Below are 26,112 nucleotides of genomic sequence, written 5' to 3'. Positions count from 1 at the left end.
GGTGGTGGGGGCACTACAGGAGGGCGGGGCAGCGACCTATTGGCTACAAGCAGGCTGCAGAGAGCTATAGGATGGGGCAGGGCAGCAAGTTATGAGAGGGGACAGGGGGAGCTTCAGGAGTGCGGCAGCGACCTACTGTGCAGGGATTCGTGCACAGGGCTACTAGTAACCTAATGATAATGTTCACAAAGCTCTTATTTTGTGCCAGGCACTTTACATGAATTATCCCAATAATCCTTACAATAAATCTAGGGGATGGATAGTTATTATTCTAATTAATTTATTCATGCAAAGTTATCAAGCTGCCATTATATTCCAGGTAAACCAGAGATTATGAAAAGATATGACCAAAGATTGGTCATTGACCTGTTACATAGAAACTATATTTCAAGATCTATTCTGCTGCTAGATTCTTTGCAAGTAGGTATGAGAGATAGATGATAGATAGATAGATGATAGATAGATAGCTAGATAGATAGATAGATATCACACTGTTTATTTCAGTTCTAGAACAGGTGAAAGTAATCTGTGGTGAAAGGCCATGAGGGAACCACATAGAGGTGTGAGTTTCATACAGGATTTATTACGTAATTTGCAGGGCCCAGTGCAAATTGAAAATGTGGGGCTCCTTTTTCAAAAGTTATTAATATACTTTTGGCAACAGCAGAGCATTAAGTCAGGCACAGAACCCTTCTAAGCTCGGGTCCCTGTATGACTGCACAGATAGCACACCCAGAAAGCTGGTTCTGGTTATACAGGTGTATGCATCTATCAAGTCATTGATTTGAACCCTTAAGATCCACATGCAAATTATATCTCAATTTAAAAATGTAAAATTAAAATAGAGTACAAATAAAATCAAGTGGAAGAAGACTGGAGGTTGAGGTCTGGGTTCTCAAGTAAACCATTGGTGCAAATTATTCATTCTTTGTCAAACATTAATTGACCACTCTGATGGGGGTTAATGATTTTATATATATACTCATACTTTTTATACTCAAGGAGCTTACATTACAGTTGGAGGAGCTTTCTTCTTATCTTATGTCCTGATTATAACAGGCTTTTAGTTCTGCTTACATACCCAATCTGGGCTTTGATCTGCTCCTTATTCTAGCTTTCTACTCCTCAGTCCGACTTCAGCCATCCTTATACTGGTTGGTTCATTTTTATCAAAGCAGCAAGTCATTGGCTAATGTTTCTGAGTTCCCAGCATCTGGCTGCATTGTCACATCCCAGAGATTGATGGCTTTGGGCCTCAGTAGCTTATTTGGACATGAACCCTCAGAATACCTCTTCTGTTGCCTATTGCATGTGGAGTCTCAGCTTTCCTGCTCAAATATAAAAATGATGTAATTTTTATACAGCATTTAAAATTTTTAGTTTTTAGAAATCTAATTTCACAGTGATACTTTGTATTTTAAACAATATCTTTTATGACTAGCAATGTTTGAAAAGTCAAATATTAAGGATGACATGAGAAATAAAATGAGCCTGTCTATATTTGTAAGGAGTATCTTCTAGTTTTGCTGTTGGGTGAAAAATAACAACATATAGGCTTTATGACAATAAACACTATCATAAATGAGATGTCGCTGAAATAATGGGCAATACTTCATTTAAGTGAAATAGAACAGTGAATTGAGGTGGTAAGTTGTCTACAAGTGGTATTTTTATTGCCAGTAGTCACATAAATGGACACTGACAATAATAAAGAAGGAAGGAGACAAGTATGCATCAGTGTGCACTTATGTCCTAGGACCCAGTGATTTCTCCATAGAGGAATCCAACCACAGGCTGAAGAGACAAACATTTGCTAAAACAGTATATAAAGACTTTGATTTTCAGATGAATGTTTAAAGGGAACTTAACATTTTTCTCGTAATTCAGAGGCTCTATTAGTTTGTGATTTCTTGAGGAACAAACTATTTGGGAAAAGGTTTTTTTTTATTTTTAAAATTTAACAACTGATGGTGTTTTGCAATGTCTTGCCTATAGGTATGTATATAATGCTGACATATTCACTAGTTCTTGGTTACCTAAAAGATAGAAGCCTTATTCTGGACTAAGTTTAATAAAGATTACCCCATTTCCCACTTTCTCTATTTTTTCTATGAATAAGTTTTTATTCTATAAATACCTTTATTTTTATGACCTGTAGTATTCAACAAGATATTGGACATATTGAATTTAAACTACAAAAATCAACAAACGTTGCTGAAGTATTTGTCCAAAAAGAATTCTCCCTCTATCACAGACACTCTTTATATGAATGATCTATTCATTTTTTTATGTTCCTGGGTATATCAAATAATTATTTTAAGAATGCTCACTCACATATTGTGTGAGAAGGAAGTATTTATGGGATTTCATAGATCTTCCACAGGAACAGCAAAGGAATATTGTGGAAATTATAATCTTGATTTGTTTCATTTTGTATAATTTTCCTTCTCAGCCAGATTTCAGGTTTTCAAAGAACTAAGGGGTGCCCTTTTGGCCCTCTTTTGATCCACAGCAATGTTTAGTGCAATGTCCAAATGCCCGAGGCAATGCTGGACTTACTACATCTCCATTAAATGAAGGACTAATCAGGAATTGATATTGCACAAAGACTGGGAAATTAAATTCATTCTGAGATTCACTAGGTAAATGTTTTTCAAGTTTAATCAATGCTAATTTTGCTTAAACTGTTTACAGCTCCCAAAAAAGCTTATTGAGGGAATTGATTATTTCCACCTCTCAAGTAAAGAGAAAACTCCAATTCTCATTGAAATCACTATAAACTACTGTGCTTTTTACTCTCAGAGAAATTTGTCAGATAGTCCAAGAGATATTAGTGAGCATCTAAAGCAGTGGTTCTCAACCTTCCTAATGCTGGGACCCTTTAATACAGTTCCTCATGTTGTGGTGACCCCCAATTTTATTGTTATAAATTGAACATAATTAAAGCATAGTGATTAATCACAAAAACAATATGTAATTATATATGTGTTTTCCAATGGTCTTAGGCGACTCCTGTAAAAGGGTCGTTCGACCCCCAAAGGGGTCGTGACCCACAGGTTGAGAACCGCTGATCTAAAGCCTAATGGGTGAATTTCTGCCCCCTCCCAACATTTTGCATGGTAGAGTGTAACTTAAAAACAATGGATAATATGCACAACCCATGGACACAGACAATAGTGTGGTGAAGTGAGGGTTTGGGGGGGAGAGGGACATCTGTAATACTTTCATCAATAAAGATAAGTTTTAAAAAAGAAAACAATGGATGAATGTCACTTAATGGATGGGCTGCCTCATTATTATTGTTTGTGGTAATTGTTTGTTTTTGTGACTAAAGATGAAGTTTCTTTGCAATTACTCAGCCTGCAAAGATCACCATGAACGTTTAATGCTCTTGTTTCAGAAATGGCTTTAGTGATTTCTGTTTGGGATTGTTTACAATGAAGTTACTCTTTCTTATATGCAATGAAGATCTGTAGCCCTCACTAGTTTGTGAGAATGTTTTAATACCAGTGAATCCAAATTTTACTGGCTAAAAGCTTGCACTACATATCAGGCATTGCAGGCCTGCAAAGGTCTTCCCCAATACGTCTGAGACTTTTCAAGGACATCTTTCAGTGCCCCCAAATTAGTCCTGATTGTTGATGCTGCAGCTGCTGGTTGGCCTTCTGTGGCTGGTCTATAAACCAGAGACACACAGTCCATGCTATTGAGTTAAGATTCAATAGCTCCATTGCTCTTGCTTCTATTGCCAAGTCCAGGGATGTGCAAAATCACTGGTGCTCTCTGAGCTGGAGATGCAGGTCCACTGCTGTGGTTGCCAAGCGGAGCTGTATGCCTCACCTCCACCAAACAGGTCCTACTGCCTGTGGGCAGCCAGGCTGATGGCTCAGGTCACCAGGGCTCTCATCCCAGTTCTTCCACTGCGGAGAGGACATGGGAATGGCATCCTTCCTCTAGTCTAGAGCATGATCAGTTGTGGGGATTTCTTAGCAAGGTAGCTTAAACCTCAAAATGTTAAAAGTTTAGCGAAATATTTCCTTTCGTTAGCAAGATGGAACTTTTTAGTGTAGACAAACCAACCCAGAATCTAGGTGGGGAGAAGCCCTGTAGTAGCTGTGTATCTGGCACCACCTCTCTCTGATGCTCAAACTCTGCAAATTCTCCCCAACCTTTCCTGTGAGATTAATTCTTTCTGCCCCTACTTACCATACTGGAAATTTACTTCTGTTAGTTCCTCATTGCCTGTGTCCTCGGTCTCCTAGATATGTTTATATGCATGTCTGGGAAACTCCTCAGCACAGGTGTAAATCAGCTGATACCATTAGCTATGGGCAGGGAGGAGTACGCTACAAAGGTGTCCCATAACTCAAAAATTCCAGTTTGTACTACTCAGTGGGGATGGCCTTTTTATGTGGAAAAGTGAGCATTTATACTCTTTGATTCTTAGAATCTCTGGATGGGTAGGTGTAATTAAGACATTCTCTCATGTGGTTCTGATACACTTTTCTGTAAGAATAGAGAAAGTGGAAATGAAAGAGAAGTGTGGATATTGGGGGAGGGTACCTACCCTATATCCTATACCAAAAAAATAATTGTCATTAAAGAGAATTTATCATAAATCTGAAGTTATAACACCATGTGCCTAACTTAATTACTCTTAGGCAGGAATTAAAGTAGGTACAACAGAACTCTCAGAATGGGTGTGAGAGGTTTGAGGAGTAAGGCTGGGAAATCTCTGCTTATAATTTCTCCAGGGTTTTAGTTCATCCTAGTTTTATTGTGCTCTCTAATCTGGCTCCTCCAAACACCAAGTTTAATTATATACCCGTTAATTTTCTGAGATCATGTCTCAGATGGGCTTTTATATTTTTCTTATCCATAGGAGTAGGTGGTGTGATGATATTTTTTTACCTCTTTAAAAAAGGATTTTCTCTTATTGTAGAGATATAGCTGTAGCTGTGTAGCCTACTGTTCCCTTAGCTCTGTTGGTCAGTGGAAAATACCAGAATCAGCTCAAAAGAGAAGAAACAGCCACAAGAGATTGGTCAGTGACCTTCTAGGTGCATAAATATTTTACAGAATATGCTGATAATGGACACATCTGGTGCTTGAAGCTGCAGCTAAGCAGAAACAAATTTGGATTAGTTAGCATCATGTGGTAATTTACAAGGTCACTAATGGGTGAGGTGAGACCACAGAATGAGACAACTTTTGGAGCTGGAAGGGATCTTCTAAATCAGTGGCTTTCCAACTGAATTGACTAAAGCCTACAATGAGAAATGGATTTTACATCATAACTCAGAGTCTGTATAGGTATGTCTAACATAAAATTTTCATGCACATACACACACACACTAACAATACTTACACTTACTGTAGGGAAGCACTTATTCTCTATTCTGTTTTGACTCACTAATTTCATATATGGTTGTAAACAGAAATTGGATCACCTTGACTAACCTTTCATTTTATAGAAGAACTGGATAGTCTTAGCAATTAAGTAGATTTTACATCCTTAGTGGCCAGTTAGGCTTAGAACCCAGGTCTTCTGATTCTTCTGTTCTCAATGCCAGTGATTCCTGTAATTAAATGGCATTCATTTTTAATGTTTCTGTTGGGCAATGTATATGTTGAGCTACATAAGGATTGTTATTGTAACTATGTAGTAGTTTTGAATATAAATGTATATTACATTTCTATTGTTTAGGTAATAATACATGCAAAGTCTGTGGGTCTCATTCCCTCTTAGTATGCGAGCAAAGAGGCTCAATAATGTGAGCAATGAAATGAAAAGCTACTCCTGAGATCTAGATTTTGGGTTCCTTGATTCACAATCAGTCTGTGCCTCAGTGAGTCCCTGCCCTGCATGACCTTCAGAGAATTAACTAAGGGACCCATTTTATGTGAACAGCAGGAGGCCTTCCTTCTGGAAAGGGGCTCTGAGCATTCCCGACTTTTAACTGGTCTCTTGTTAGGAGTTAGTGCCCATCAGGTAATCTCTCTTGCTTAAGTGCCGCTCTGGCACTCTCTCTGCCCTCAATGAGTCACCTCTTTGGCATTTGGCATATATCTTGAATTGCTTTCCCAGTAGATAGTATTGAGTTGTAAAGAACTCATGTGATCCCGGCTTTAATCCAGTAACACACATTATAAGACCAATTGTTGAGCAAATATTTTGCAAAGTGCTGTCATCAGACTATTAGTCTCAGGTTTATTAGTGTGTTTATTAGAAACACAGAACCCTGAGCTCCACTGCAGATCAACCAAACTGGGCTCTCAGGGATGAGTCTGGGAATCTGAGTCTTTGACAAGCTTTCCTCTGTGCACACACTGACTGAGGTTGTGAGTTCTAAGTGGGTAGGCATGATATCTGTTTTGCTCACTGCTCTATCTCTAGCAAGTGGCACATAGTAGACACTTAAGAATTATTTGTTAACTGAATAACCTATCTCATACTTCATTATCTTCCGTGTCTGAGGCAACAGATCAATCAACACTTTGGAAAAGCTTAGTGAGACAGTGTGTGGGTTATGGAGCTTGGCTGTCTCCAACATTTACCAGTTGCTCAACCTTGAGCAAGTTGTTTAACATCTCTGTGCCTAAATTTCCTTATCTGATGAAATGGAGATAACAGTACTACCTACTGAAATTTGGTAATAAGGATTAAATTAGTTAATAAATAAAAAGTGCTTAGAACAATGTCAGATGGCAAGAGCTCCTGAATATGCCATGTAATTGATACTGTGTGTTAGATACATTCTTGGGTGTTATCTGTTCTAGTTTTTTCCATGTCAGATTGTTTTCACAGATGCGGAAAGTGTCTTAGTGACAGTTTAGTGACTTGCCCACGTCACAAAGTCTTGCAAACATGAATGTGGATTCAAACCCAGATATTCTGAGGAGCAGATCAGGGCTCTCTCGCAAACATCACAACTACCCACTCCCCTTCTTGCTAGTTCTAACACCACCTCTTTTTTATGAAAATAATTGCATTGTTTTCTGAACATTGACAGAATTTGGTGGGGAGGGGGCAGAGTTTGGTTGATCTGCAGTGGGGCTCATGGTTCTGCATTTCTAATAAACACACTAATAAACCCGAGACTAATAGTCTGATGACAGCACTTTGCAAAATATTTGGTCAACAATTGGTTTTCTTATATATGCAAGCTGGCCCACCCCAGTTGTTTACAAGTTGCTACTTGGTAATCATTGCTGTGGTGTAGGAAACAAAAATTATATTCATCTCTCTAATCCTGAGTTTCCCACTCTCAGCTGTAGTGACATTTGGGGCTAGACAAGTCTTTGTTATGGGGACTTAAATGCTTGGCAACTGTCCGTACATTTAAGAATGTTTAACAGCGTCCATGCGCTCTACTCACCCCGTGTAACAACCAAAAATGTCTATAGACATCGCCAAATGTCTCCTGAGAGGCAGTATCACCCCTGGTTGAATACACTGGTTGAATTTGCTGTATCTTATTTTGTCTCCCCCTTTCAACCACTTCCATCTAACATCCTCTATTGTTTAACCTCTCATTTAGTACCTAACAGAGAGAAGCAGTAGTCCCTTTCAAAACACATTCTTCCCTTGTACCTGAAATGCCACCATTAGAAGTTAAAGCGTAGCTCTGAACAGCCTGAAAAGATGCAAATTTCTGGAAGGAAATTACATGTTTTCAATTATTAAAAAATTATAATGATGTAGTCTTAATGTATAATTTCTGTGGCAAAGAGATGCTAGGATAAACACAGAACATAATTATATATTTTTCCAACAACACTTAGTATAAGGTTTTATGTATAGTAGATGCTTAATAAATATTTCTTGAATTAATGAAGGATGAATGAATAAATGAGTAGATTAAAGTAGAAGTAAAGACCACAGGAGTAGACTGTTTTTCTAATAAATATGAGAGAAAGCATTGTTTAAAACATTATTTTTTAAACAAAAGAAGAAATCTGGATATGTTCAAATTAGTCTAAATAAATGAGAGCTAGTAGAGAGGGAGATAGAAGATGGGTAGGAATGTGACAGAGTTCCCAGTTGGAAGGGTTATCTTTGCAAAGATATTTTTTCTGTGACTTTCCTTTAATTTCAGAATACAAATTGTCAATGGAAGAAAGCAAAATCTTTTGCAAGTAAATGCAGATTCTAGAAGAAATGTAGTGAATAAATCCCTCCATTTTATTTGTGTTTTGTGCTCGAGAAACTGGATTTATTCTCCTGCATGTGGCATTTGCAATTAAAGACTATTCACTGTCAGCCATCAACACCTGCTATTTGTCTTAGATTTTTTACCTGGCACTATTCTCAAAGGTTCTATTTCTGACTTACAGATTTCCTTTTAGAAAGAACACAGCCATAATTTGCAAAAGGAGAAGCTGTGCAGGCTAAAATGCAAAAGCTGGCTTTTGAATTTATGTTTTAGTTTGGAAATTCTGTGCATAACAATAAAATATCTATGGAAAAGGTCCAATTTCTGTTTTAGATGAGGACATGTTCCATTGCCACAGCATTAGCTCTTTGTCGGTTGTTGATATTTGGCAATTTCGAAGCAATCTATGAGGCCAGCTACATTTAATCTGTTTGACAAGGATAAGTTACAAATAACTTTTTTTAATAGATCAACTATTTGAGATGAAATGCAAATGAGGAAATGAAGAGCTCAAGGCTAAACGAGACCCCTATTCTTTGCCAACAGAAGAAATGGCTGAGCAGATTTTGAGTACACTTGCTGGGCCAATTCAGGATCAGATTAATAATGTTAATAGCATAAAGCATAATCCCTTGTTATTGTTGTCTTTAATTTATTAGACATTGCTAGGGTTCAAGTGTAGCTTGGTAGACAAGAGAACGCTTACTGCTTTCCTGCAGCCCCCAGACAGACTCAAAGTACTTCAAAACATAAACTAAATTGGAAATGACTGCAGTGTCTGTATTCACTCCCTGATGGAAGTAACTCAAGAATGTCAGCTCCAGAGTCTACTGCCTGGGTTTCTGTCCTCTAATTGCTAGCTCTTTGATCTGTAATGCACAGCTAATAATGGTATCTAATTTATGAAACTTCAGTGAGGATGGAATAAGGTAGTCCATGTAAAGACCAAGCACAGTGCCTCAAAATAAGCCTTTAGTAAGTGCTCGCTATCATTATTCTTCCTTTTGATTACTGAAAGTAGAAATTATGGAAGTGCAACTCATGTAATGGAAGGAAAGTCAGAAAGTATTCTTAGCTCTAATTTTATTTCAGAAAGCCTGCCTTGATCAATTTCTGAGATTTAAGAAGCAAGCAAGCAAACAAAGCAAGCAGCAGTAACAGCAACAAGAACAGTAATTTAAAAGCTGAAGGCCAGACAGGAGACAGTTTATCTAGTAGCAAGCTAGGCTCTCTAATAGTGGGAAGCTTTGCCCACCACAAGACACCCTGTGCTGCTGAAATGTATGGTTTGGAGTTTGTCACTACTTCTGCCTGATCCACTTTCACACTATGATTCCATTCCCCGTACTTCAGCGCCCTGTGGTTGGGAGTGGTCCTGGTGATACTGTTAATCACCTGGCTGTTATTAACTGGAAAGGAGGAAAGGGAAAGTAGGTAATATAGGCATGCCATTTATAGAGCTTTGCCAGGAGCTGAAGTTAACATTCTTCAAGTCTGTTCCCCAAATATCACTGTGGGAAGGGACTGGACAATGGACACATGCCCAGTAAGGTCTGAGTAATGTAGGAAGGTGCTTTTCTGGCAGTTGCACCTGAGAACAGCGAATTGGCTAAAATAGGCGTGGAGTGGTGGCCACTACAAATATGGAAAGATTTGATATTTAAACTCCTGAACAAAGGGATCTCTCTCTCTGTCTTGCCCTTTCACTCGTGGCCCCCTTGCTCTCTTGGGACACCTGTTGTAGGGGGCACACTCCCCTGTATTCACCCACACAATGGACTGATGGACTGAATCTAGATTGATGCTACATCGGACCCAGCTCCACCATGGAATGGAAACTCTGGACACTGGCCCTGCTTTTGGTCTGCGGAGCCCCAGCTACATATTTTCTAGGACTGGTTTAAAGACAATGGGACTTTGCAAAACTGAGGGATGTAACTCTTTGCAAATAAAAACCATTCATTATCCTGTTCAAGTCTTAGACAATTTCTTTTCTGCAGATATTGCAGGAGCCACCCCATTCCCACTAGCGATGGAGAAATCCCACCAACCCAAACCTTTGGCAACACTGGCACCTAGAAAAGAACAGGGCAATGTCTCTGAGATTAGACATGGCGACCTATGGAACTGGAGGGAGAAGGGTATACAGTTGGGGTGAATTTTTGGTGACTAACATATTGTTTGATTCTTTTTTTTTTTTAATATATTTTATTGATTTTTTACAGAGAGGAAGGGAGATAGATAGATAGTTAGAAACATCGATGGGAGAGAAACATCGGCCAGCTGCCTCCTGCACATCTCCCACAGGGGATGTGCCCGCAACCCAGGTACATGCCCTTGACCGGAATCGAACCCGGGACCTTTCAGTCCGCAGGCCGACGCTCTATCCACTGAGCCAAACCGGTTTTGGCTATTGTTTGATTCTAATGTGGGGCTGGCAGACATATCTGGACTCTCATCATGCTCACAGCTAAGCAATATCACATTGTTGGTTGCCAATAAATAGGTGCTGTCGTGAGAAAAATGGAAGAAAGCTGTCGTTGTCCCGAGTGGCTGATAATTGCTAGCCATTGTGGGAAGAGAATGAGCTGGTGTCAGTGGTTCTGGCTTCTAGTCTTGAGTTCAGGTACAAGCAGGTGATGTTGAGAAAGTCACACCCTTTCTGGGCCTCAGATTCCTCATGTGTAAAATGAATGCTTCTGCCTGGGTTGTCTCTATGCTTCCTTCTCAGCCCCAATTTCATAATTTGAATGGAAGTAATTAATATACAAGCACATGGGAAGGTAGAGTGGAAATAAGGAAAAGACAGGGGTTGAGAGAATCTAAGAGGAAGGGAAGATATGGAGACAAGAGAGAGAAGAAAGAAGGCAAAGGCCAGTTACCACGTCAGACACTTGCTGTTAGGGGAAAAGCAAAAGAAATTAGGAAGTTTAGATAGGATATTTGGAGATTGCTTGAGGAAACCAGAGGGGGGTTGTGAGTGGAGGGAGTGATGTGAAAGGAAAGGGGAAGCAATCAAAAGGGAGGACGAGGTGTTCACCTCTCCTGCACAGCTTGGCTCACCCAGCCCTGGACTCAGGAACCCCTCTGTGCCAAGAGTTTCCTACCTCTGCTCTCGGCAGGTGCTGCTGTATCCATACAGAGTGGGAAAAAAAGTAGGCTCTTTTCTCTGGCATTTCTAGTAAGTGTTCAGAATTGTGTTCATCCTGGTGGAGTCTGGTATTCTCAGGAGTCACTATGCAGACATCATAACGATGTTCACAGTTCAGCTGCAGTTTGCCTTGGCTGCCTTAACTCAGAATTCTCAGGGAGCATAGGGAATACGAATACTTTGAATTCCTTATTTATGTCGGAATGTGCATCATGATGGATAAGTCAGTTCATTTAGGGACCTTAATAAGGCAAGATTTTATTGTTCCAAAACTCTATGGGATATCTCAGCCAATGTCTCTACATTTTACAACTTTAAGAACTAACAAGAAATAAAAATGGTAGCAAGTTCTCAGAAGGAATAAGATCTGTAATATTAAGTTGACATTTATGCAATATCAGACACTGGGTTACTGGAAATCTTGTGTTCCTGTGAAGTACAGGTGTCTCTATTCTTACCCTGTTAATAATACTGATGCTTGGTGTCCAGATGTACAGATTTTAAACTTCCTAACTGCTAGAATCTTAAGCAGCTTCTACTATTTCTTAGTATTTATTTTGTCTAATATATTCTTACATATTAACTTTCACTAATTTCTCAGTGAAAGGAAGCCTTGTTACAAATGGCATGGATTAGGGAATTGGTCCAAGTGTGAAGACTGACAACGAGAATCACTACCCAGACATGGGTCACGCTTTTAACAACTAGGATTTCAAGAGTAATGCGCTGATGCCTCCTACTTCTCCAAGAAGTGTGCAGATTGCAGTGGTCACTGGTGCTTGAACTAGTGGGAGATTCTCAGTGGAAGGAGCTCAGAGCCTTGTTTTAAAACTGAGCAGGGCATAGCACTGTATCGGTATCCAAGAGCTTGTCTCTTCTAAGACTCGGGTTCTTTAATTTGCCAATAGTTCTGTGTCTGGGATCTCATTCTTACAAATCACTGGTCAAAGTAAACTTCTCGAACCTACCATTTGGTGATGACCCTTGGAGATAGTTTTGTAAATTTCTGTTATATTACATTGGCTGCCTGGAAATGTTTTAACTATTCAGCTGACAAGTAAGATTACTTTTATTCACTAAATAAAAAAAGTCAAATAAATGATTTTTATATCATAGTTTAATCACCTAAAAGCAAAGAATTTAGACATATTCCTTGTGATGAATTATATATCCCACTGTGAAGACAGAATTTGCTAGCAGGTACAAATTCTGTTTGTAAAAATCACATATGGTCTAAGTTCCTAGAAACTGAGGCATTAGAAAATTCATTTCTAAGCTCAGGTAGTTTTTTTAAAATTATTTTTTATTAGAAATTTTAATGTTGCCCTAGCCGGTTTGGCTCAGTGGATAGAGTGTCAGCCTGCAGATTGAAGGGTCCCAGGTTTGATTCCAGTCAAAGGCACGTGCCCGGGTTGCGGATTCAGTCCCCAGTAGGGGGTGTGCAGGAGGCAGCCGATCAATGATTCTCTCTCATCATTGATGTTCCTCTCTCTCACTCCTCTTCATTTCTCTCTGAAATCAATAAAAATATATTTTTAAAAAATTTTAATGTTGACTTTATTGCAGACTTCTCCCATCGCACCCTCCCCACAAGCTCTAGTACTTTTGAAGATGCCATAGCTACCGGGACTGACAAACTATCCTTATGGTAGATTTTTGTTTCCCAACTTCACTCTCACTCTGTAATAAACTATACATTTTCAGCCTTTGCATTGCCTCCCAGTAGAGTAGGTGGGGTATGCATCTCCACCCCACTGACTTCAGGGTTGGTGATGTGACTTTTTGGCCGATAAAACATTGGCAGATGTTACATGAACTGAGAGTCAAAATACGTTTGCATGGTTAGGTGTGGTTTCTTGTCCTTCCGCCACCTAGATGAGACGACCATGCTCTGGGAAGCCACTGGTCCCAGGATAAGAGGCTTGTGTAGCAGACTTGAAACTGAACTTGACTTGCAACCTGAGGCAGATCCGTTCTGAACGATGTGAAGACCTGAGAGAGACATGCAGGTAGTTTTTGCTAGCCACTGAGATGTTGGGGGTTGTGTGTTAGTATTATTGGGCATAACTCTGGCTAATATATCTAGACATAATTTTCCTTTGTGAATTCATCTTTCTATGAGGTTTATAAATAATAATGGATGCATCTAAAGAGATGTGGTTATCTCTGCAAGATCTCAATAAACCCAAGCTTTTGGAGGTAAGATTTGTGTTTCTTTTGAAAGTATCCCTGTGTTGAGGTGACCTTCAAAGAAAGCAAGAACAATTATTGGAACTAATCCTTCTTTTTCCTCACAGACACAAAATGTTTTAATGATATATTCAGTCCTGAGATAGTGCCTGAGATATTGATTTAGAAATACAGTCTAAGTTTAGTTACGTTAGATACCTGAGTTCTAAGAATGTGGAAATATGGAGAAACATTTTAATCCTTTTTCAGGAGTAAAAAGGTCGATTTAGAAAATCTAATGCAATTTCTGATCCCAGAACACCTTGCTGCTTTCATACCATATCTGCATCCATTCAGCAGACATTGATACACTTCTTTTAGCTAAGGACATTGACCACACTGGGAGGGTCAGCTCCTGTTCCTGGGACAGCTCTGGCAAATGCTGGCCATATGTTAACCATCTTCGGCTTCAACCAGCAGGTGGGGCTATAGAGTTAGTTATACTCCAGCTGAGTCAACTCTCATTTGCTACCAAATGACTTTTTTTCCCATAACCACCTTTCAGTTGACTTAACTCTGATGGCCCAGTAATTAAGCTGTGTTTGGAAGAACATTTTGGTTTCCATATGGGATTTGACTACCTACCTGTCTAGTCACCTTGATTAGAACTCTGTTATCCTCCCTAGTTTTTCAAACCCTCTTCTGCTCAGGAACCGAACTCTGTTCTCATACCTACAGATAGATATAGTCTACTCTGTATGCATTTAACATCACAAATAGAACCGTATCCACCTGACTTTTAACACTGCCCCATGATATGCCTGTGTATGAGCTGGGGGTTCTCTACATTTTAGACTAGACCTCCTCCCATCTAAGTGAGTTTCTTGGTTACATATTGGGTTACTGTTTGCCACTGTTGGATGTTAGTTCTTCCCCAGGATTGGTTATTACCTGCACCAACATCAGTCTGCTTCCTCCAGTTCATGGCTTTATTCTCTCAGCAAATTCAAATTGCTGGCATTCCTCTTGATGCATGTTTAGAGAATATAACTTTTATTTCCTTGACCTAATTTTAATTTAAAAAATCCTCTCATGTATTGCTTTGCTAGGACAACCATGACAAAATAACAGACTGTGTGACTTAAACAACAGAAATTTATTTTCTCACAATTCTGGAGGCCAGAGGTCAAAGATCAAGGTGTTGGCATAGCTAGTTTCTTCTGAGACCTCTGTTATTGGAGTGCAGATGGCTGCCTTCGCACTGTGTCCTCATATGTTTGTTCTTCTATCTGTGTATTTTGTGTCCTAATCTCCCATCCTTATATGGACACTAGTCATACTGGAGTAAGGCCTACTCTAATGACTCCATTGTACTTTAATTGCCCTTTTGAAAGTCCTGTCTCCAAATACAGTCCTATTTAGAAGAACTGAGGGTTCAGACTTCAACATATTAATTTTGGAGACACACAATTCAGTCCATTACCCCTCATTTTCCCAAATAAAAATCATTTTTATTTTTTTGGTATTTGATTAAGTCAGATTTGTATTGAAGCATTGTACTTGAACTTCAAATAATGGTCATGTGATACATGTGATATGTAGTCTAATCTTTGTTCTTTAAGATGCTAACAAGAAGAGGAACCCTAAGATGGATATAGTGTCTTAGACACTAAATTTGAAGAACTTATAGAATTGTTACAACTGGATTGCCATTGCATAGCAAATATATAGGCAAAACCACCCAGTAAACAGTGATTTAAATTATGTGTGGTATTCATTGCGAGGTAATTCAGAAATGGATGGAGAGGAAAGAGTACAGTGATAAATGTAGTGTGACTGGTCAGAGTCTCTTAGCAACAGCATTAATTAAGAGGGAACCTATCAGAGCTTTGTAACTTTCCTCAGGCCTCTGACTCATCTCTAGGCTGTGACTGTGAGTCTCCAGGATGTGAATCAATCTACACCTATGCCTCCACATTTGCTTGGAGTTTCACTCTTTCACACTCCCTGTGTACCTTGCTTTATTATCCCCTTTTTTCTAAATTCTCAGATTCTTTCTCTTTCTAAACTACTTCCCATCCATTTTATACATGGTGAAGTCTTGCTCAAATATCAATTTTGCTGCATAAAAATCCACTCAAAATTAAGTGACTTAAAATAACACCATTTGTTGTTATCAACACAGAAGGACGCCTCAAGAAGTCGAATTAAAGAGTCACATTTATTGCAATCCAGGACTATGAGGGGCCATTTTGCTTTCCCAAATCTCATAGTAACAAGATGGTTGCAGCTCCAAGGTTATATAAGCAAAAAATCACAAAGGTATTGATTACATCCCAGGGTTTGGAATGAGGAACCTGGTTCACAAAAAAGCAGTTTATAGAAGCAGAAACAGCACGTTATTTAAATTACAGTTTTGGGTCTAGAGCCCTTGGGTAACCTGGGTTAAATTTAGGCATGTTATCTAAATTACAGTTTTGGGTCTAGAGCCCTCTGACCTTGGAATAACTGTGCTTTCCTTCCCAGGTAAAATAAAATGTGCTTTCTAAAACCAGTAAGATAACAATCAATGGGATAGTCATTCAATCAAATGGGATGATGTATACAATTCAGAAAATCAAAATAACTTTTCTATTGTTAAGCCAAACAGCAGGGTTAGAGTTAAACTACAGTTTCTACCTGAGATGGTTGCTACCATACTTCACATTCATGCCCAAACCAGTTTGGCTCAGTGGATAGAGCGTCTGCCTGCAGACTGAAGGGTCCCGGGTTCGATTCCGGTCAAGGGCATGTACCTTGATTGTGGGCACATCCCCAGTGGGGGGAGGGGGTGGAGCGTGTGCAGGATGCAGCTGATCGATGTTTCTAACTCTCTATCCCTCTCACCTTCCTCGTTGTAAAAAATAAAATCAATAAAATATATTAAAAAATTTTTTTTAAAAATAACACCATTCATTTAGTTCATGAGTCTATGGCTCGGTGCTCTAGACTGGGTTCAGCTGAGCAATTCTCTAGTGACAAATGGGCTCACTCACAAATGTCTGGTAATAGGTTGGTGAAACCCCTTTTCATCCCTCAGTTCTTTGCTATCTGGTGTCCAGGCTCCAAACTTCCCCAATTCTAAATAAACTGATGACAATGACCTACTTAACCGTTTGAGTCCCAAGCAGCGCAATTGCGCTGCTGAGATTTTATGTCGAGAAAACCCAGCACATTTCGAACATTGTGGACAATGCGCTGTTTGGGATTCTTCGACAGTGTTTTTTCAATACCCCCTGGGACTCAAACGGTTAATTACTAAAACCAATGGAGAATTTTCAGATCTAATCTTACTTGACTGTACTTCAGCGTTGGTACTAATGATGGCCATTGTCTTCATGGAAAAAATTTCCCCATTGATTTCCAAGAGTTCTTTACCTCTTTAATTTTATTTATCTCTCCTTTTAGTTTCCTCTCATTTATTTGACTTTTCTCATAGTACTAGTACTTCCAGGTTTCCATACTGAAGCATGTCTCACTCTATCCTGTCCCCCTAAGAAGTTGTATTCATTCCTATGCTGTCAGTTGCCAGCTTTACTATCTGAAGCAGAGAGGGTGAGAATACAAGGTACAATGAAAATTCCATTATGAGGACTGGTAGATAAATTATGTCTTACTTAACCCAGTTTACAGAACAATAGTTTAAGGGGGAGGTAAGGCAGATAAGCTGGGGAAAGGAGTACAAAGAGGTCACCAGTGAAAGAGAAAGACCAAAGACAGATCTTGAACTTATGAGAAAAGACCCTGAGATTAGAGAGGTTGGGATAAATAGAAAAGGAGACTATAGGCAGGCAGGGAGGTGGGATGGCTAGAGGGTGTAGAATGTGTGTGAATGACAGGAACAGGCATTGTTCCTTATGGCTGGTATTGACAGACGTGTTCTATATTGCATGGAGGACTAGTTTTCTTTAAAAGGCCAGAGATGTATTTATTCAAAACATATTTATTAAGCATTTACTCTATTCCAGGCTTTGTTTTAGGAACTTGGATTAAGTCAGTAAACAAAAGAGGAAAAAAAATTCTGTGTTATTATAAGTTTACGTTAGAGATGGGAGAAGGGGGCAGACCACGAACAGTTAACATAATAAAAAATGAAAATATCTTAAAAGGTGATAACAACTGTGGAAAAATAATATGCAAAATTAATAAGGCGAATCGGTATGTGGGAATATGTTAAAACTTAAAGGGTGATTGGGATTGCCTCATTGAGAAGGCAACATTTTAACAAAGAGCCATGTGAGCCACATGGATATGTTGGAGAAGAGCACCCCAGACAGAGGGAAGAGCCAGCACAAATGCCTTAGGCCTAAGGCCACAAGGGGTTGGGAAATAAAACTAGACAGCATCACAGCACCCAGGGTACCTACAAATCACGTAGAAAGACACCTGAAGCTCCCATGTACCCCAGGACGGCAAAGGTAAGTTGGCAGTGAGCTGGGGGCCAGGAGAAAGCTTGAGGTTGAAAGGAAAGACAACAGCCCCACACACCTACCACCAGAGGCCCTGCCGCGGTTAATGGTGTACGTGCAGTGGGGACAGAGTCTGGCTGCCATGGCTAAAGGTGAGGGCAGCTAAGCCTCAGTGTGGTCCAGGAAGGGCAAAGGCCAGACCCAGTCTCCTTCACAGATGACATGTAAGCCCTTTAATAACTTAAATTATCTTAAGGGATAAGGGGTTAAAAGGGAAACCCTGACTTTGACTGAGTATTTGCCCCTGAAGAACTGAATTTTAAATCAAAGGGAAATTGAGTGATCTTGAACTGGAAACATCATGGATTTTTTTTCTTTTTTCTTTTTGAATAAAATTGTAGCTTGAAAGCCAATTTAAATTGAGTCATACTTTTAGACACATGAGAAATGTATACTTGCCATGTGAATGGTTTATATAAAGATGAAGGGAAGAGAAACCAAGATATAATTGAGAAAGTTATTTCAATTTTTAATCCTTGAAGATTACATATTAGCTTGTTGACAGTATCATACTTGTTCATCTATCTGCTATTTATCAAGTATTTATTGGCTACCTCCCACATATAAACACTCTGTCTTAAATTACAAGTGAATTATGCAGCTTTGCAAGACACTAACCCTGTTGTCAAGTGCTGATAAGGTATAATATAAGGATTTTTGTCATTGAAAACATATTAAAGGGTCTTTGAAAATTTGCTTCCAGAGGGGCAGAGTTAGATTTGAAGGGAAACACTATTTTTTGAGAAATTTATGAAAAATGGAGTGAAAAGTGCAGAGAGTTCCCATAAATCCCCTCATCTAATCCCCAACTTGTCCTGTTATTAACAATTTGTGCTACAGTGGCATGTAGTTTTTTTTGTGTGTTGTTTTTTTTTTTTTTTTTTTTTTTTTTTTTTACAATTTATGAGCCAATATTGATACATGATTGAACTAAAGCCCATTGGAGGGGGGGTTCACTCTATGTGTTACACATTTTATAAAGTTTGACAGATGCCTGATGACAAGTTTCCAGCATGATAGTATCATACAGAGTAGTTTCCCTGCCCTGAAAGTCCTCCGTGCTCTGCCTATTCAACCTGCCCTCCCCTTAACCTCTGGCAACTACTGCTCTTTTTATCGTCTCCATAGCTTTGCCTTTTCTACAATGTCATATAGTTGGAATCATACAGCATGTAGCCTTTTCAGATTGGCTTCTTTCACTGAGTAATATGCATTTAAGTTTTCTCATATCTTCTTGTGGTTTGATAGCTCATTTATTTTTGTTGCCAAATAATTTTCTATTGTATGAATGTACCACAGTTTGTTTATCAATTCCCCCACCGAAAGACATCTTTTACACATTTTTAAATTTGTCTTCTGGTCTGTGACTGAATCTTCTTTTTTTTCTTTTCTTACTTAAATTTGGTCCTCCTATATTTTAACTGGAGAAGCACTGATGATACAATCTTGTATTAAAACTTGTTTGACTGCAAGTGACAGAAACCCAAATTGAATCAACTTAAGCAAATAGCTTATTTTACCCCAAGGGTGCTATGATAATGCATGGAGCCTGAAGACAGGAAAAAGGGTGACCTTGGAAACAGGTAGAACTCATATGAGACATCTCATTTTGATTGTGAAAGCAGATTATGCACATCCCTATCTATGAATTTATTATATATATATATATATATATACATATATATATATATATATAAATGTATGCCCATGTGCATAGGTAACAGGTTCTTTTCAGATTGGTTTTTAACAATCTACAACAGTGATTCCCAAAGTGGGCGCTACCACCCCTCCGGTGGGCGCTGCAGCGATCCAGGGGGGCGGTGATGGCCACAGGTGCATTTGGGGGCAATGAGTAACTGCTATTAAAATAAAATAAAAAAATTAATTTTCAGGGGCTGAGTAATATTTTTTCTGGAAAGGGGGCGGTTGGCCAAATAAGTTTGGGAACCACTGATCTACAACTTTAGTTGATGGAAGGAATCTAGTCTGATTTTCTCTTTTTGGTACCAAATCCAGATTCCTATGGAGACCCCCATTGATTCAACCTGAGGCCCTCCTCTGGGTTGAAAAATCATGCTATTGAAACAGGGTCAAGGGAAAAACTCTTGCTCTTGTAGTTACCACGTGGAAGGGTTGATTGTGGTGAGAGGGATGGACTATTGTATGTGGTCAAAAGAAAATAGTACGTCTAAAACAATTATGAAGTTTGAAAAACTGCTATTTTTATCTTGAAGGTATATATTACATCCAGTATCAGAATAGCATCTGTTGCAGAAAATAGCTTTACTTAATGTGTTTTTGAGAATCAATAATTCAGAGTACATGTTTGCTCTTTCTTTAGCTTGCTGCTGAAAACAACAAATTATTCAATATTCTTTGGGCAAATTTAACTCCCATCAATGTAAATTTCTGCCTTGGTTTTTCCACAGTTAATTTGTGGAGTTGTCATTACTGTCATTTTGGAATGAGTGAAACACAACAAAGATAACCTACTCACATTTCATCTTAAATTGTTAGTAGCATTCACCCACTGATTAATTTAGCAGTTATGGCTAGAATTATCTGACAAAAAGCATTAATATGCTGTGGTTTTGTTTTTCAACACAGAAGGTATGTAACAGTAGTCATTAGTTGTCTATTTATTATTATTTATCTATTAATTTCAACCAGCATTTACTGTGAACTGTCTGTCTGTGAATATTTTACTAGTTTGAACTCCCTGAGGCTTGGCCCCTATCTTTTGTTGTATCTTTAATATATACTACTTCACTTGTCCTGAAGTAAGGACATAATCCACATTCATTTATTTGAACTGAATTGGGTTTATTGCTGCTGGCAAATTAGAGAGGACTAAAAGGTCCCTGTGCCCATGTACCTATTGGGGTGGTGGTTATTTAGGGAAAGTAATTAACACATGTCAGTGATGTGCCCTCTTTAATTGAGCACCTACTATATTCTAAATACTTTGACATATAGCACATTTACAACTCACAACAATCCCATGTGTCAGAGCAGGAAAGTTTAAGATTCTTGTCCAATGATATCTAGGTAATAAATGTCATAACAGATTTAAAACCACATCCTAATCATTTTGTGTTTAAATTCATTACTGGCTTACATGGTGAGTTTGGTTGGCTTGTTTATATTCTTCATTTAAAAGAGTTTTTCTTTCTTTATATACTAAAAGTAATGGTATTGATTTTCAATAATGCATATGACCTGTTTTTCCAGTGGGAATATGAGACTCATTAAAATGTTCATGCTGTCTTGTTTGGGACCAATAGCAGACATTTCAATATCAAGGCCAAGGGTTCCTTAATTAGCAACCTCTTTCTTTGTGTGACACTAAATGGCTCTATAGGTTTGGGGCCAGTGATTTGACATCATTAATGCCATGCGTTAGTCAACTGAGCTCTAACACATTATAATACTCATTATTCCCTACAGCATCTTTTTGATTTGTATAACCATCAGCTTCCAGATTTGGGTATTCCTTCCTATTAATAATTAGACTCTGGAAACTCAAATGCCAAAAATTTTAAAAAATATATTCTTATATTAAATTATATATTAAATACATATTTAATATGTTTATATACGTACTCCTGTAAAAGCATATCTAGTTAGCAAAGAAATATGACCTTGCAGTTGAGAAAGGCTTTCTTACTCAAGAAGGGCTTTGGATAAATTCATTCTACAAGCAGCAAGAACCTAAGGCATCTGTGACTAGATTAAGGCAGAACCTTTATCATTCTCCTTCCTCAAAATATCTATCACTCAAAGAAGTGAGCACTAACAGGACCTGTGGGTGCTGAGTAATCACTTCCTTTGTTCCCTGCAATCACCACTATTCACTCCCACACTAGCAAAGACAGATTTTTCTTAATGGAGTAGCCTGAAGCTAAATTTATCCCCAAACTATTGCCCAAAGTATGTTGAAAATCAAGAGCCCAAATGAGGTGGTATGAGGCAAGAGAAAAGACTGGGTATCCTTATAGATCAGCATCTCAAAAGGTAAATGTTTTGAGGCATCACCCACTATCTCTTAAATGGCACTGACATAAAGCACCACTAAAGGTCTGTTCAACAACAGCCAGCCTTTTTGAATCAAGCACATAATTCATGATGTCACAAGATTAAGAGTAATCTTCATTCTTAGAAAATTAAGTTAACTTTGCATCCTAATATCTACTTGCTTTGGTTAAGGATTTTGAAGTGTTGTACCTTTAACCTTACAGCGGCACTGTAATCCTAATGCAATCGTCAAATTGTAGTGTGAAAATTCAAGTGTTAGGATAAGTGAGTCTGGAAAAAAATGTAAACTTGAGATTTTTATTATAATTAGTATGCCTAATATTTGAGATAGTTTAAATATTTCCTAATAGAGAACAGAAAGATTATTACAAGTTGAAAGTTTTAAAAAGTAAATCAATGGAGAAGTGAAAGGGACAGTATCGTAAAAAGAGCAGGAATAAATTGAGAAGTTTCATAAAAGGAAAGAAAGCTTATTAAATATTCACTTTTCTTTACAGTCATGTTTATATTATTCCAGCCTTTAAAATGAAAACTAAATATGCAAAGGTTAAAAAAGACTAAAAATATATTTTCATGTATGAAGACAACTTATTTTAATTCAAAAGTATTCATTCTTGAATATATCCTCATATGACATGCACTTATAAAAAGAAATTCATTTTCTATCACTTTGGGAGATTTTTAAACTAAGAGACTTTACAGTCCTCTCATCTCTATGTTTTGCTAATGCTTTTTCTATGGCCTTGATCATGGTCCCCCCACCTCAACCCCCACCTTCCACCATACCTGTTCTTCAGTCTTCCTTTGTATCTAAGTGTGCCTGGCACTAGGGTTGAGATAGTCTACAGGCCAGGCTGAAAAATTTTCTAGGACATCAACTTTATAAATAGCATTTCCATAGATGACAGGATATGGCCACCCTGAAGAGGGGTAGACATTAAATAACTATTCAACAAATACTTGATTCAAATTACTGTTCCCTTACATACATATGGAAAAGTACTCCATGTACTCACCACTCTCCTGCCTGCAAAATAAAAGCCAAACACTATTAGGCTTGTGTCCACGTACTTTCATGGAAAATCTTGCTATAATTATAGCAAGTCACTATTTTGCTGTACATCCTCTGAGTGGAGGGAAGCAATTATTTATATGGAGCCTCAACTGATAAACATTTGTAATCTGAAATACAGATATAGTCATTGTTTATTCGTTCATTCAACAGTCAGCCATTGAGTGTTCCAGGCACAACAACAAATGATAGGATCATTGTCGGAGGAAGGAGAGGTGTTATCTGAGGCGTCCCTTGGGATAAACTTAATCGTGCAGGTGTTCGGACATTAAATAGTTGCCAGCAAAGAGACTACTCCGAGCAGGCAGGGCCGAGGGCAGGCGTTAATATCTGACCTTATAATTAAAACACGTGAGTAATTTTATAGAGACTGCCGGAGGAATTATGCCACACAAATTTATGCAGTTGCAAATCACACAGCACACTTTATTACTAGCATACAGGTTCCTGGTGCCCTGGGTACAGGCTTAGTGTGTGTCCCGGGCCTGTGGCATCCTCTCAAGGCAGCTTTGGGCGCCGTTGGTGGCTGGAGGAGTCAGGTCAGGTCTGGTCTGCAGGGACAGCGTCCCTGTCCGGGCCTCTGCGATAGGTACGTGGGTACTCTTTGCAGGTCGACGGGAGGTTCAGCCATTCTTCTGGCATTTGGCGGAGCGGGAGGGGGGACAGCACGCAGACCAGGGGCGATCAGCGATGCCAAAGGCAGTCCAGCGATCAGCCACTGGTGCAGTGCTGGGATCAGAGCGATCAGCGATCAAGCAATGATCAACCTGAATGGTATTTGGCGACCCTTTAAATAGCCTGAGGTACCCATGGCAGTCCAGGGGGAGTAGGGGAAATCTGGTAAACAAAATGCATAACAAGATCTCAAGTTTAACATTAGTTCCAATGGGCATATCAGTAAACAAACTCGTAAACACACGGTTTCACTCTCAGGGGGGAGGAGTACACATCATCACACACATGGTTATCAGGAGCGCAGTCCTGCTTCACCTCAATTCCTAAGTCACACAGAGTAAAATGATTTTTAACTAAGTTCTAACAGTATTTCTAATATCTAACTAAAATCAAACAACATTTCTACTTTAACAATCATAAAGACAATTAAGGAATAAGACATGGTTTCTTCCCTCTCAGAGACATTAGTAGGGGAAATGTCAGAATTAAGAAACAACAGTTATCATAGCTAATTGGGGTTAAACATACCAAATTGCACATAGTTGTTGCTTTGGACTAAATATATCATCCCAAATTCATATTTTGAAGTATACATCCCCAATGTGATGGTATTGGAGGTGGGACCTTTGAGAGAGAATTAAGTCATGAGGGATGAATGGGATTAGTGCCCTTCTAAGAAGAGGCAGAAGAGAGATGATCTCTCTGCTGTGTGAGAGTGCAATGAGAAAATGGACATCGGCAACTAGAAAGAAGGCTCTCACCTGACACAGGAAATGCTGGTGTCTTAATCTTGGATTTTCTGGTCTCCCTGAACTGTGAGAAATGAATTTCTATTTTTAAAAAAATATATATTTAATTGATTTTTTACAGAGAGGAAGGGAGAGGGATAGAGAGTTAGAAACATCGATAGGCTGCCTCCTGCACACACCCACAGGGGATGTGCCCGCAACCAAGGTACATGTCTTTGAATGGAATCAAACCTGGGACCTTTCAGTCCGCAGGCCGACGCTCTATCCACTGAGCCAAACCAGTCAGGGCTGAATTTCTATTTTTTAAGCCACCCAGACTATGATACTCTTGATATAGCCGCCCTAACTGATTATGACAGCCATACTGCTAGGACTCTTTTGGGGCGTAGTTCCTTTACACATGGCTGATCCACAGCTCTTTGATTAATAAATACATAGGAACAAAAGGAACCAGAGAGAGAATAAATAATGAGAAGAGAAACTTCTGAGGAATATGTATTGTCACTCACTTATTAATTCAATAAATATTTATTGAACACATTATGTGTCAGACATTATTGAATTTGCATAATGATGAGCTATGTAGAAACGATGTCTCTCATGGGAGAGTCAAGCAAAAAAATTTCTCCAAACAAAAACCCAGTTTGTGAAATATTACATTAAAAATCCCAAGTTCTGATGAAAAAAAAAAATATGGGGCTTATCTATTAGATGGTAAGCATAACGAGGGAAGAGATTTATGTCTATTTTGTTCACGGGGTATATCTACAGGAGCAAACACCACATTTGAACACAGGAGCTGCAAAAATAAAATATTGGTTGAATAAATCTGGCAAATATCAGGAGGGGGCGTATTGCATTAGTGGGAATCAGCGAAGATGTATGTATAAGTTGCTTATTGCTGCTGTAACAGATTACCACAAACTTAGTGATTTAATTAAAATGACACACACTTATCTTGGAGTTCAGTTGTTCAGAAGTATAAAATGGGTCTCAGATAAAATCAAGGTGCAGTAGCAGGGCTGCATTCCTTCTGGAGGCTTTCTGGGCGAATCACTTTCCTTACCCTTTTTTTTTTAGCTTCCAGGCAACCACATTCCTGGGGACCTGGCCCTGTTTTTACTTTCTTTCTATCTCTGGCTCTCTCTTCTGCAGTCATAGCTTCATCTTCCACTTTAAGAACTTGTGATTACATTGGGAACACCAGGATACTCTCCTAATTTTAAATCAGATGATTAGCAACCTTAATCTAACTGTGGTCTTCGTTGCCATGTAACAACATTCACAGGTTCCAGGGCTTAGGAGGTAACACACCTTTGGGTGGTAGTTATTCTGCCTACTCACTAGTGATGTTGAGGAGCTGAGACCTGAAAGATGGAGGTAGCAAGTCAGGTACGAGGGTGTGTGTGTAAGCTAGAGAGTTAGCGGTTCAAGGGATAGGGAGGGGATCTCCTTTTTTTTTTTTTTTTTCCTGGCTGCTTGTGCTTTATTTTCCACTTGGTGCAAGGCACAGGGTTATGGGGTGTCAAGAAGGCTCCCAGGTGGCTTGGGTAGTAAAGAGCGGGGCTCTCTCAACTCCCGTTTTGGTGTTTGCTGT

General features: G+C 38.9%; 1 protein-coding gene across 1 annotated transcript in view; it reads left to right on the top strand.

Annotated features, from left to right (window-relative positions):
* Positions 1-26,112, top strand: part of ARHGAP24 (Rho GTPase activating protein 24) — a 554,910-nt gene that overhangs the window by 5,574 nt on the left and 523,224 nt on the right. The gene's annotated exons all lie outside the window — the stretch shown is intronic.

The sequence above is a fragment of the Myotis yumanensis genome, unplaced genomic scaffold (genome assembly GCF_028538775.1).
Source record: "Myotis yumanensis isolate MYYU_CA2020_CCGP unplaced genomic scaffold, mMyoYum1.0.hap1 SCAF_1, whole genome shotgun sequence".
NCBI classification, from domain to species: domain Eukaryota; kingdom Metazoa; phylum Chordata; class Mammalia; order Chiroptera; family Vespertilionidae; genus Myotis; species Myotis yumanensis.
This window is presented reverse-complemented; position numbering and strand designations above follow the sequence as displayed.